Source organism: Giraffa tippelskirchi, chromosome 4 (genome assembly GCF_054371585.1).
Source record: "Giraffa tippelskirchi isolate mGirTip1 chromosome 4, T2T-mGirTip1v1.2.pri, whole genome shotgun sequence".
NCBI lineage: Eukaryota > Metazoa > Chordata > Mammalia > Artiodactyla > Giraffidae > Giraffa > Giraffa tippelskirchi.
The window spans coordinates 2,724,283-2,736,551 of NC_137278.1; positions in this window are offsets into that span (position 1 = coordinate 2,724,283).

Below are 12,269 nucleotides of genomic sequence, written 5' to 3' on the forward strand. Positions count from 1 at the left end.
CTTTCTCACGAGGAACTGCCTCTGGCACAGGGAGACTGAGTGAGCCATTTGCTAGTTCTTTTCTAATCATTAATTTGCTCTTTATTAAGTTAGTTAATTAACTGACCTATAGTAACTTACAATGTGTTAGTTTCGGGTGTTCAGCACAGTGACTCAGTTATGCGTGTGTGTGTGTGTGTGTGTGTGTGTGTGTGTGTGTGTGTGTGTGTGTTCAGTTGTTAAGCCATGTCTGACTCTGCAGCCCCATGGACTATAGTCTGCTAGGCTCCTCTGTCCATGGGATTCTCCAGGCAAGAATACAGGAGTGGGTTGCTATGCCCTTCTCCAGGGGATCTTCCAAACTCAGGGATCAAACTGGAGTGTCCTGCTTGGCAGGAGGATTCTTTACCACTGCGCCACCTGGGAAGCCCACATATAAACACACACGCCTGTATATTCATCCTTTTTCAGATTCTTTTCCCTTCTAGGTTATTACAAAAAAATTGAGTCGCGTTCTCTGTGCCGTAAGTAGGACCTTGTTTATCTATTTCATGTGTGTGTGTGTGTGTGTGTGTATTCAGTCATGTCCGACCCTTTTCAACCCCACAGAGTGTAGCCCGCCAGGTTCCTCTGTCCATGAGATTTTCCAGGCAAGAGTACGGGAGTGAGTTGCCATTTCCTCCCCCAGGAGATCTTCCCAACCCAGGGATAGAACCCAAGTTTCTTGCATCTCCTGCACTGGCAGGCGTATTCTTTACCACTGTACCGTTTTATAGACAGTAGTGTGTATATGTTAATCCCAAACTCCTAATTTACTCCTCCCCTCCCCTCCTTTGCTAACAGTAAGCTTGTTTTCGGTATGGAGTGAGCAGTTCCACGCTGGCCCTCCTAGAGCTGGCTTCTCGGCGCCCGTGGTTCTGTGCCCTCGGACGGTCACCAGCTGAGTTAGGGCATCTCTGCCCTCCTCGGGCAGGGAGTGGGCAGTCCCAGGCTCTCGCACGTCACTCACGCTGTGACTTAGAACAAACAGCTTGCCCGGCTCACGGGAGAGAGGAGGATGGCTGTCTTGGGTGGAGATCCTTCATTCCACCCCTCTGGGCTGACCGGGCATGCAGGGCAGTGCAAGGCCCAGGAGTCAGTACTGTGTGGATTCTACGTCCTTCTGGTCACCCCAAAGCTGTGGGCATACTGGAGAACGAGGTCACCCCAGGATGGTAAGAGAAGCCCAGGACCCCACCGTGCTTGCAGCAGATGCAGCCTGGGGAAGGCATGAGCAGGCCTGGGGGCAACAGGGCCGACTCCCGCCCTGGCTGTGCCCGGGAGTCATTGCGTAGGCTTGCAGCGGCCACTTCTCATCTTTGGGCCTCTGGGTTCCCATCTGCAGCGTGGGAACTATTGGTGACCTCTGACCTAGGGCCCAAGGCTCCAAGGCCCATGTCAGTGAACGCGCTTTGTAGACAGTGAACGGCTGTTCAGAGGCAGGAGGTCTACATGTCTGCCAAGCAGACGGTCTGAGGGCACAGCTGGTGGCCATACACCCCCCTGGCCTGTCCCGTGGGCTGGCATAGCCTGCATGCTCACGAAGGTGGCTCATGGAGCTCGGCTGTTCCACACGATCCCAGGCATCAGGAGGGCTGGCCCCTCCCCCAGAGCCATCCCTGCCCACAGCCCCCTCCCCCTCCCAGGAGCTGTACCTGGAACGGTGGGGGCCCCGGGGGTGGGCCTGTGGATCAGGTGGGGCTGTGCGCCCCCCCAGGGATGCGCGGCCTTCTCAACAGCCGGATGTGGAACCTGTCTCCACCCACCAGGATGTCAGCCTCCTGGAGGACAGACAGTCATCTGGTCTACCAGCCCTTCCCCCCCGTGCAGGCAAGGGCCTCACTGGGCCCTCACAACACCAGGCACAGACTGGCCCTGGGTCTCTCCCAGGGCTCCTCCCCGAGTCTAAGGCCCAAGAGCCCATCTGTATGGGACAGCGGGGGACCCATGCCCTCTGGGGGTGTACCCACTGACTACCACCTGCCACCAGCGCCCACGGCCAGGTTCCCATTCCCCGTCATGGGCTCAGGCTTCAGGCCCCAGACTGCAGGGCCTGGTGAAGACCATGGAAAAGGATGGAGGGGGTCTCGAGGGATGCACTACTAAGCTACTACTACTAAGTCGCTTCAGTCGTGTCCGACTCTGTGCGGCCCCATAGACGGCAGCCCACCAGGCTCCGCCGTCCCTGGGATTCTCCAGGCAAGAATACTGGAGTGGGTTGCCATTTCCTTCTCTGGTGCATGAAAGGGAAAAGTGAAAGTGAAGTTGTTCAGTCGTGTCCGACTCTTAGCGACTCCATGGACTGTAGCCTACCAGGCTCCTCTGTCCATGGGATTTTCCAGGCAAGAGTGCTGGAGTGGGGTGCACTAGGCCTGTGCTAATGGACAGCACGGCCTGTCACCAGGTGGACCGCGAGTGCCAGCTGTCTCGGCCCAGGCTGGACCTCTCAACCCTGGAACCTGGTGGCAGGGGCGGGGGCTTGTAATGATATCAATGGCTCTGCTCACTGAGTGACACTTCATGACAATGCATGACACCAGTCCCCCAACCCCCAAGAGGCCGGTGCCGCCTTCTCAGTGACAACACAGGTTCAGCGGAGGGACCGGCCCAAGGTCAGCTGGACGAAGGGGCACCCCAAAGTCAGCTCTCACTGCAAAGCCCACCCTCTTTCCATTCCCCACGCCCCGGGCCTGCACTCAGCTCTGTCCCCTGCTAGCTGGGTGACCCTAGGGAACTCAGCGGCTTCTCTGAGCCTCCGAGGAACAGGCCCTCATGGGGTCAGAGTCTGGCCAAGATCCAAGCGGTGTCGCTCTCGCATCTGGGGGCTGGGGGACACATCCGCCCCATGGTGTCCCCCAAGCCAGCCGGGGCGCCCACTCACCACAAAGCCCGAGCAGTAGGTGAGCCTGGCTGCTGCATCCGGGGGCAGCAGGGCCTAGCCTCCCATGAGGCGGGGGTGGGCAGGCCCCCTAAGCAGCCGCAGGGAGGCACTGACCGCGCGCTCGCTGGTGAAGGAGGCTGCCAGCAGGCCCAGCTCAGGCCGGAAGCGGAAGGAGAAGAGCCGGCCCAGGGCTGCCAGGGAGCAGCGTGGGGTCCTGCAGGTGGCCCCGCCGGCCCACCCTCATCCTTGTGCTCGCAGGCGCAGGCCAGGGGGCCACGTCGAATGGGGGCACTGCGGGAGACAGGAGCCCCTTGCTCACCCCTGCTCGGCCCTCTGGGTCCTCCTGGGGGTCCCCGCTGGCCCACCAGCCTGGCCCCAGGCACCTGACCCCGATACAGAGCAGTCACGAGCGGGACACCCCTCACTCTCTGCCCCCCGACCACTCGCCCGCCCGGCCCCTGGTCCCCACCAGCCTCTGGATCAAAGTCCCCAGTGGTCCTCGTCGGAAAGGGGGCTGGCACCACGGAGAGGTCCACAGAGGTGGCTCAGGAACAATGGGAAAGGCTCTGGCTGGAGCGCGACCCCAGTGCCCATCTTGCTTCTCACAGAAAACATAAATGTTTACATCCTGGCCAGACACCGCAAGACTTCCTGAGCCGGTCAGCCCAGCCGAGGCCCTGGGGCAGGAGAGACCAGCTAATGAGTGGCCGTTGCCTCGAGATCCTGAGTAGACTCCCAGGGTCAGAATCCCAGCTCGCCCGGAACACCCGGACTGGTCTTTATCGACTTGGCAGGGAGCAGCAGAATTAATTAAGAGCAACAGCAGGCTCTGACTTCCTCCAGCAGAGCCTCCAAAGAGCCGGCCCCTGACTCAATGGTGAGAAGCCCCTGCATCCCCCGACCCCCGTACCTTCAAAGGCAGCATCAGGGCCAAAGTAAGAGGTCGCGTCCCCTGGCTCCAGGGCCTGCAGAAACTGCTGTGAGACAGAGAGGACAGGACTGATGAGTGAGGGGACACAGGGAGAGGGAGGTGGGGGACGGGCAAGACAGGAGCAGGCTGAGGGGGGAGAGAGGGGCCCTGGATGGAGCGGGGGGCGGGGACAAGCCCCTCACACCACCATGGATGGTGTCCGCCCCTCACCACCCTGAATCCCGAGCTCAGACTTCCTCCCCCTCTGCCCAAGCGCTGTTGGGCACCCCCTCGCCCCCCAGGGAACCCAGCCTTCGGCCCCAGAAGATTCTGGATTCCCAGCTCCCGGGCTCCCCCAGCACCGCGGCCCCACCCACCTGCCGGGGATCAGGGAGCGCCCAGCAGCTCAGGAGGAAGAGTGCAGAAGTGAGGGTCCCCCGCACGCATCTCCCGGGCACGGAGGGAGCCATGCTTCCTGCGATGGTCTGTGGGAGTCCTGGAGTGCGGCAGGCGGCCCGCGGGCTGGACCAGGAGGCTGGGTTTACTCGAGGGCGCTTCCTCCCAGGGCAGGCGCTGGGGACTGGGCGGCCTGCTGGCTCCTCCTGGCCGTGCGCGGGGCTGGGCCCTGATTCAGAGCGCTGCCACCCGGCCTGCCTCTGGGAGCACGGGCTGGTGTGGGGCGGGGGCTTGGGGAGGGGTGGGATTCGTCTCCCAGCGGTGTGACTGCCGCTCCCCTAGGGACACCCCGCTTTCTCCTGGGCTCCCATCCTCACCTCATTCCCTCCCTCTCGGCCAAAGCCTGGCCTGTGTCTGCACCCGGTGTCAGCTCACAGCACCGGGCTGGGGGCACCACCGCAGGCTCCCTGGTCCCCTCTGTTTCCTGGGAGGTTCTCAGGAACGTGTGCCCCACTCCCTCCCGCCTCCAGGACGCCTTCCCCAACTTAGGCTAACGAGGGAGCGGTCCCCTGTGGTCTGTGCCCGCCTCAGCCCCCTACGAGTCCCATTACGAGTCCCATTACGCTGGAGGCACCTGCCCATCCATCTGGCGTCAGTAGGGGTCTGAGCCCCCGCCCCTTTATCTGCCACAGGCATCCCACACCAGTGGGTGGTGTGCACGGCCGACTCCATCTCTGGGAGTGCGTCCCAAGACCCAAGCTGATGCACGGTGCTCATCCCGCCCCTTCTCATCAACCTGGTCTGGGATCTGGACTGGGCTCCCCACCTGGACCCTCGGCTCTCTCTCCCTCCCCCCTCCCATGCCATGTCCTCACGCCCCAGCTCTGCCCCTAGGATGACAAGCCCACGCTCTTCCCTGGGCCTCCAGGCCTTGTGATTCACAGTCTGGCCCTGCCAGCCCTCTGCCTGCCTCCCCAGCCCTCCTCTGTACTCACAGACCTTTAGCTACACCCCCGCCCCAGCTTGCCTTCCGTCCCTCAAACAGTTCCAGTGCTTTGCTCCTCCCTCTCACTCCTGGTCGTCACAGTCCAGTTTCAGCCCAAACATTGCCTCCTTCATGGCACCATCTAGGTACCCCCTCCCCCTCAAGGGGTGCCACATTTAGAAAAAAAAGTCAGGACAGCAGTGGAATCTGAATTTCAGAAAAACAATGGAATTTTTTTCTTTCTCTGGTGTAAGGGTGAAAGTAAATGCAAGAAGGCAAAGTGGTTGTCTAAGGATGTCTTACAAATAGCTGAGAAAAGGGAAGCCAAAGACAAAGGAGAAAGGGAAAGATCTATCCAAATGAATGCAGAGTTCCAGAGAAGAGCAAGGAGAGATAAGAAAGCCTTCTTAGTGAACAATGCAAAGTAATAAAAGAAAACGGTAGAATGGGAAAGACTAGAGATTTCCTCAAGAAAATGAGCGATATCAAGGGGACATTTCATGCAAAGATGGACACAATAAAGGACAGAAACAGCAAGGACTTAACAAAAGCAGAAGATATTAAGAAGAGGTGACAAGAATACACAGAACAATTATATAAAAAAGGTCTTCATTTCAGTTCAGTTGCTCAGTCATGTCCGACTCTTTGCAACCCCATGGACCGCAGCACGCCAGGCCTCCCTGTCCATCACCAACTCCCAGAGTTTACTCAAATTCATGTCCATTGAGTCGCTGATGCCATCCAGCCATCTCATCCTCTGTCGCCCCTTCTCCTCCTGCCCTCAATCCTACCCAGCATCAGGGTCTTTTCCAATGAGTCAGCTCTTTGCATCAGGTGGCCAAAGTACTGGAGTTTCAGCTTCAACACGAGTCCTTCCAATGAACACCCAGGACTGATCTCCTTTAGAGTGGACTGGTTGGATCTCCTTGCAGTCCAAGGGACTCTCAAGAGTCTTCTCCAACACCACAGTTCAAGAGCATCAATTCTTTGGTGCTCAGCTTTCTTTATAGTCCAACTCTTACATCCATACATGACTACTGGAAAAACCATAGCCTTGACTAGATGGACGTTTGTTGGCAAAGTAATGTCTCTGCTTTTTAATATGCTGTCTAGGTTGGTCATAACTTTCCTTCCAAGGAGTAAGTGTCTTTTAATTTCATGCCTGCAGTCACCATCTGCAGTGATTTTGGAGCCCAAAAAAATAAAGTCTGTCACTGTTTCCACTGTTTCCCCATCTATTTGCCATGAAGTGATGGGACTGGATGCCATGATCTTAGTTTTCTGAATGTTGACCTTTAAGCCAACTTTTTCACTCTCTTCTTTCACTTTCATCAAGAGGCTCTTTAGTTCTTCCTCACTTTCTGCCATAAGGGTTGCCGGAGTCCTGCTCCAGCTGGTCCAGGGGTACCCAAGGCATGAATGGCGTCGGCAAGAGGAAAGAAAGAAACAGAGCCTTTTTTTATGGCCCAAGGACCATAATCTTTATCGCTTTCAGTTTCTACTTATATAGCACATGTTCTTCTACATAATGACTCTTACAATATTTTTCCGTTCAGATCAACATCCCCCGATTCTAAGATGTGTTAAAAGTTTTTTCCTAGTCCTTTGTCACATTTTGGTTACATGTTTACCCTGAAACCTACTTTTATTCTACTAAAACATAGTCTATGAATCATATTATTTCATCTACTTATTCTGTACAGCCTGCTACTACAGCAAACACAGCGTCTTGCTTCAGTGAATAAGGACTATAGCGGTGTCTAAGGTCAAGGGTTCCTCATAGTACAGCCATTGTCAGTGGTGGTTTATTTACCATCTACCCACATACCACAAGGCTATTTCTGGCAGGGACAAGTCTTTTGCAGTTTACCTAGAGACCATTTACAATACAGTTCACATATTTCTTTCTGTTTATGCTTAGATTCTAAGGGGCACAAATATCTCTAGCGTCCCAATCTTTATGAGAAAACGTAATTGGCTTAGTTTCTGTAATTTTCCCTAATACATGACCCAAGTTTTCCAGTCATCAATAACAATCTCCTCATGAGGCCAGGTCACAATAGGCTTAGGGCTTGTTTTCCAAATGATCATGGCCTTATTCCCTGGCTGAGTGTTAGGGACCCACCAGCCAGAGGCCTCAGTAGGTTTAATCATTTTTGGAATGTTTCTCTGGGGCAAGGGATCATTTTTCTTTTTCCTGGACTCTCATGACCTCATCATGGAAGCCCCTACAACTCCAGTCATCAAAGAATGAAACACAGCTAGCCACAACAAAAGCATAGAAACAGGAAGGAGGGAAGGTTCGATCCAGGAGAGAAACCGCTTTACAGTTTCTTCTTGATTGGTGCCGTGATTTTGTCATCCGGCAGTAGTTCCAGAATGGCTCCCAACAAAGGGTGGTGCCATCCGCATATTTGAGGTTATTGATATTTCTCCCGGCAATCTTGATTCCAGCGTGCACTTCATCCAGCCCAGCGTTTCTCATGATGTACTCTGCATATAAGTTAAATAAGCAGGGTGACAATATACAGCCTTGACGTACTCCTTTTCCTATTTGGAACCAGTCTGTTGTTCCATGTCCAGTTCTAACTGTTGCTTCCTGACCTGCGTACGGATTTCTCAAGAGGCAGGTCAGGTGGTCTGGTATTCCCGTCTCTTTCAGAATTTTCCAGTTTGCTGTGATCCACACAGTCAAACGCTTTGGCATAGTCAATAAAGCAGAAATAGATGTTTTTCTGGAACTCTCTTGCTTTTTTGATGATCCAGCGGATGTTGGCAATTTGATCTCTGGTTCCTCTGCCTCTTCTGAAACCAGCTTGAACATCTGGAAGTTCACAGTTCACGTATTGCTGAAGCCTGGCTTGGAGAATTTAAAGCATTACTTTACTAGCATGTGAGATGAGTGCAATTGTGCGGTAGTTTGAGCATTCTTTGGCATTGCCTTTCTTTGGGATTGGAATGAAAACTGACCTTTTCCAGTCCTGTGGCCACTGCTGAGTTTTCCACATTTGCTGGCATATTGAATGCAGCACTTTCACAGCATCATCTTTGAAGATTTGAAATAGCTCAACTGGAATTCCATCACCTCCACTAGCTTTGTTTGTAGTGATGCTTCCTAAGGCCCACTTGACTTCACATTCCAGGATGTCTGGCTCTAGGTGAGTGATCACACCATCATGATTGTCTGGGTCGTGAAGATCTTTTTTGTATAGTTCTTCTGTGTATTCTTGCCACCTCTTCTTAATATCTTCTGCCTCTGTTAGGTCCATACTATTTCTGTCCTTTATTGGGCCCATCTTTGCATGAAATATTCCTTGGTATCTCTAATTTTATTGAAGAGATCTCTAGTCTTTCCCATTCTATTGTTTTCCTCTGTTTCTTTGCACTGATCACTGAGGAAGGCTTTCTTATCTCTCCTTGCTATTCTTTGGAACTCTGCATTCAAATGGGTAAATCTTTCCTTTGTTCCTTTGCCTTTAGCTTCTCTTCTTTTCACAGCTATTTGTAAGGCCTCCTTGGACAACCATTTTGCATTTTCGCATTTCTTTTTCTTGGGGATGGTCTTGATCCCTGTTTAATGTCACTAACCTCCATCCATAGTTCATCAGGCACTCTGTCTATGAGATCTAGTCCCTTAAACCTATTTCTCACTTCCACTGTGTAAAAGGTCTGTAAATAAGGTCTTAATGACCCGGATAACCACGATGGTGTGATCACTCACCTAGAGCCAGACATCCTGGAATGCGAAGTCATCTTAGGAAGCATCACTACGAACAAAGCTAGTGGAGGTGATGAATTCTGGGTGAGCTATTTCAAATTCTAAAAGATGATGCTGTAAAAGTGCTGCACTCAACATGCCAGCAAATTTGGAAAACTCAGCAGTGGCCACAGGACTGGAAAAGGTCAGGTTTCATTCCAATCCCAAAGTAAGGCAATGCCAAAGAATGCTCAAACTACCATACAATTGCACTCATCTCACATGCTAGCAAGGTAACACTCAAAATCCCTCAAGCTAGGCTCCAGTAGTACATGAACTGAGAACTTCCAGATGTTCAAGCTGGGTTTCGAAGAGGCAGAGGAACCAGAGATCAAATTGCCAACATCTGTTGGATCATAGAAAAAGCAAGAGAATTCTGCTTCACTGACGACACTAAAGTCTTTGACTGTGTGGGTCATAACAAACTGTGGAAAATTCTGAAAGAGACGAGAATACCAGACCTTACCTGCCTCCTGAGAAACTGGTATGAAGATAAGAAGCAACAGTTAGAACCAAACATAGAACAGACTGGTTCAAAATTGGGGAAGGAGTACAACAAGGCTATATATTGTCACCCTGCTAATTTAACTTATATCCAGAGTACATCATGGAAAATGCTGGGTTGGATGAGTCGCAACCTGGAATCAAGATTGCCGGGAGAAACATCAACAACCTCAGATATGCAGATGATATCACCCTAACAGCAGAAAATTAAGAGGAACTAAAGGACCTGTTCATGAGGGTGAATGAGGAGAGTGAAAAAGCTGACTTGAAATTCAACATTCAAAAAACTAAGATTAAAAATACACATGTATCCCATTGCTCATTGCAGCACTATTTACAATAGCTAGAACTTGGAAACAACCTAGATGCCCATCGACAGATGAATGGACAAAGAAGTTGTGGTACATATACACAATGGAATATTGCTGCTGCTGCTGCTAAGTCACTTCAGTCGTGTCCAACTCTGTGTGACCCCATAGACGGCAGCCCACCAGGCTCCCCTGTCCCTGGGATTCTCCAGGCAACAACACTGGAGTGGGTTGCCATTTCCTTCTCCAATGCATGAAAGTGAAAGTGAAGTTGCTCAGTTGTGTCCAACTTGTAGCAACCCCACAGACTACAGCCTACCAGGCTCCTCCATCTATGGGATTTTCCAGGCAAGAGTACTGGAGTGGGGTGCCATTGCCTTCTCCAAATGAAATATTACTCAGCCATAAAAAGGAACGCATTTGAGTCAGTTCTGATGAGGTGGATGAACCTAGAACCTATTAAACAGAGTGAAGTGAGTCAGAAAGAGAAAGATAAATACCATATTCTAACGCACATATACAGAATCTAGAAAAATGGTCCTGAATAATTTATTTACAGGGCAGCAACGGAGAAACAGACATAGAAAGTAGACTTATGGACATGGGGAGAGGGGAGGAGAGGGTGAGATATATGGAAAATGTAACATGGAAACTCACATTACCATATGGAAAATAGAAAGCCAACGGGAATTTGCTGTCTGGCTCAGGAAACTCAAAGAGGGGCTCTGTATCAACCTAGAGGGGTGGGATGGGAGGGAGATGAGGGAGGTTCAAAAGGGAGGGGAGAGATGGATACCTATGGCTGATTCATGTCGAGGTTTGACAGAAAACAGAAAAATTCTGTAAAGCAATTATCCTTCAATAAAAAAATAAATTAAAAAAGAAAACTAAGATTATGGCATCCAGTCCCATCACTCCATGGCAAATAGAAGGGAAAAAAGTGGAAGCAGTGACAGATTTTATTTTCTTGGGCTCCAAAATCACTGTGGATGGTAACTGCAGTCATGAAATTAAAAGATGCTTGTCCTTGGAAGGAAAGCTGTGACAAATCTAGATGGTGTATTAAAAAGCAGAGACATCACTTTGCTGACAAAGGTCCGTATAGCCAAAGCCATGGTTTTTCCAGTAGTCATGTACAAGATGTGAGAGTTGGACCGTAAAGAAGTCTGAGCACCAAAGAATTGAGGGTTTCAAACTGTGGTGTTGGAGAAGATTCTTGAGAGTCCCTTGGACAGCAAGGAGATCAAACCAGTCCATCCCAAAGGAAATCAACCCTGAATATTCATTGGAAGGACTGATGCTGAAGCTGAAGCTCCAATAATTTGGCCACCTGACGCAAAGAGCCAACTCCTTGGAAAAGACCCTGATGCTGGGAAAGATTGAGGGGAAGAGAAGAAGGGGATGACAGAGGATGATATGGTCAGATGGTATCATCAACTCAATAGATACGAGTCTGAGCAAATTCTGGGAGATTGTGAAGGACAGGGAATCCTGGTGTGCTGCAGTCCATGGGGTTGAAAAGAGTTGGACACGACTTAGCAACTGAATAACAACAACGATGCCCTCAGGGCTTCCCACGTGGCTCAGTGATAAAGAATCCGCCTGCCAATGCAGGAGATGTGGTTGGATCCCTGGGTCAGGAAGATCCTCTGGAGAAAGAAATGGCAACCCACTCCAGTATTCTTGCCTTGGGAAAGGCCATGGACAAGAGAAGCCTGGTGGGCTACCATCTACGGGGTCGCAAGAGTTGGGACACAACCTAGCGACTAAATAAGAAGTATGCCCTCAGTATTGTAGCTATTATATGGACCATATTATAGTAAAAATTATTCTTTATCTGAAATTCCTGTTTCTCTGGGTGTCTTGCATGTTCTTTGGCAGCCTTAACCCTCCTTGGTCTCTACCACAGCATCTCATTTTCTCATCTTGGTGGCAGTTGCTAGGATACAAAACTGCTGATTTGGTGTCTGTATTTCCCTGAAGGCCCCCCGCGCAGGTACAGAGGGTGGGATGGGAGCTCTGGGGAGATGTAGGCCTGGCCTCCAGGTGTTGTCAGAGCCAGGCAGGGTGTGAGTGACCTTGTTGTTGTCACATAACATACAACACTCTTACTCCTTGGAAGAAAAGTTATGAGTCACCTACACAGCATATTGAGAAGCAGAGACATTACTTTGCCAACAGAGGTCCGTCTAGTCAAGGCTATGGTTTTTCCAGTGGTCATGTCTGGATGTGAGAGTTGGACGGTGAAGAAAGCTGAGTGCCGCAGAATTGATGCTTTTGAACTGTGGTGTTGGAAAAGACTCTTGAGAGTCCCTTGGACTGTAAGGAGATCCAACCAGTCCATCCTAAAGGAGATCAGTCCCAAGTATTCATTGGAAGGACTGATGCTGAAGCTGAAACTCCAATCCTTTGGCCACCTCATGCGAAGAGCTGACTCGTTGGAAAGGACCCTAATGCTGGGAAGGATTGGGGGCGGGAGGAGAAGGGGACGACAGAGGATGAGATGGCGG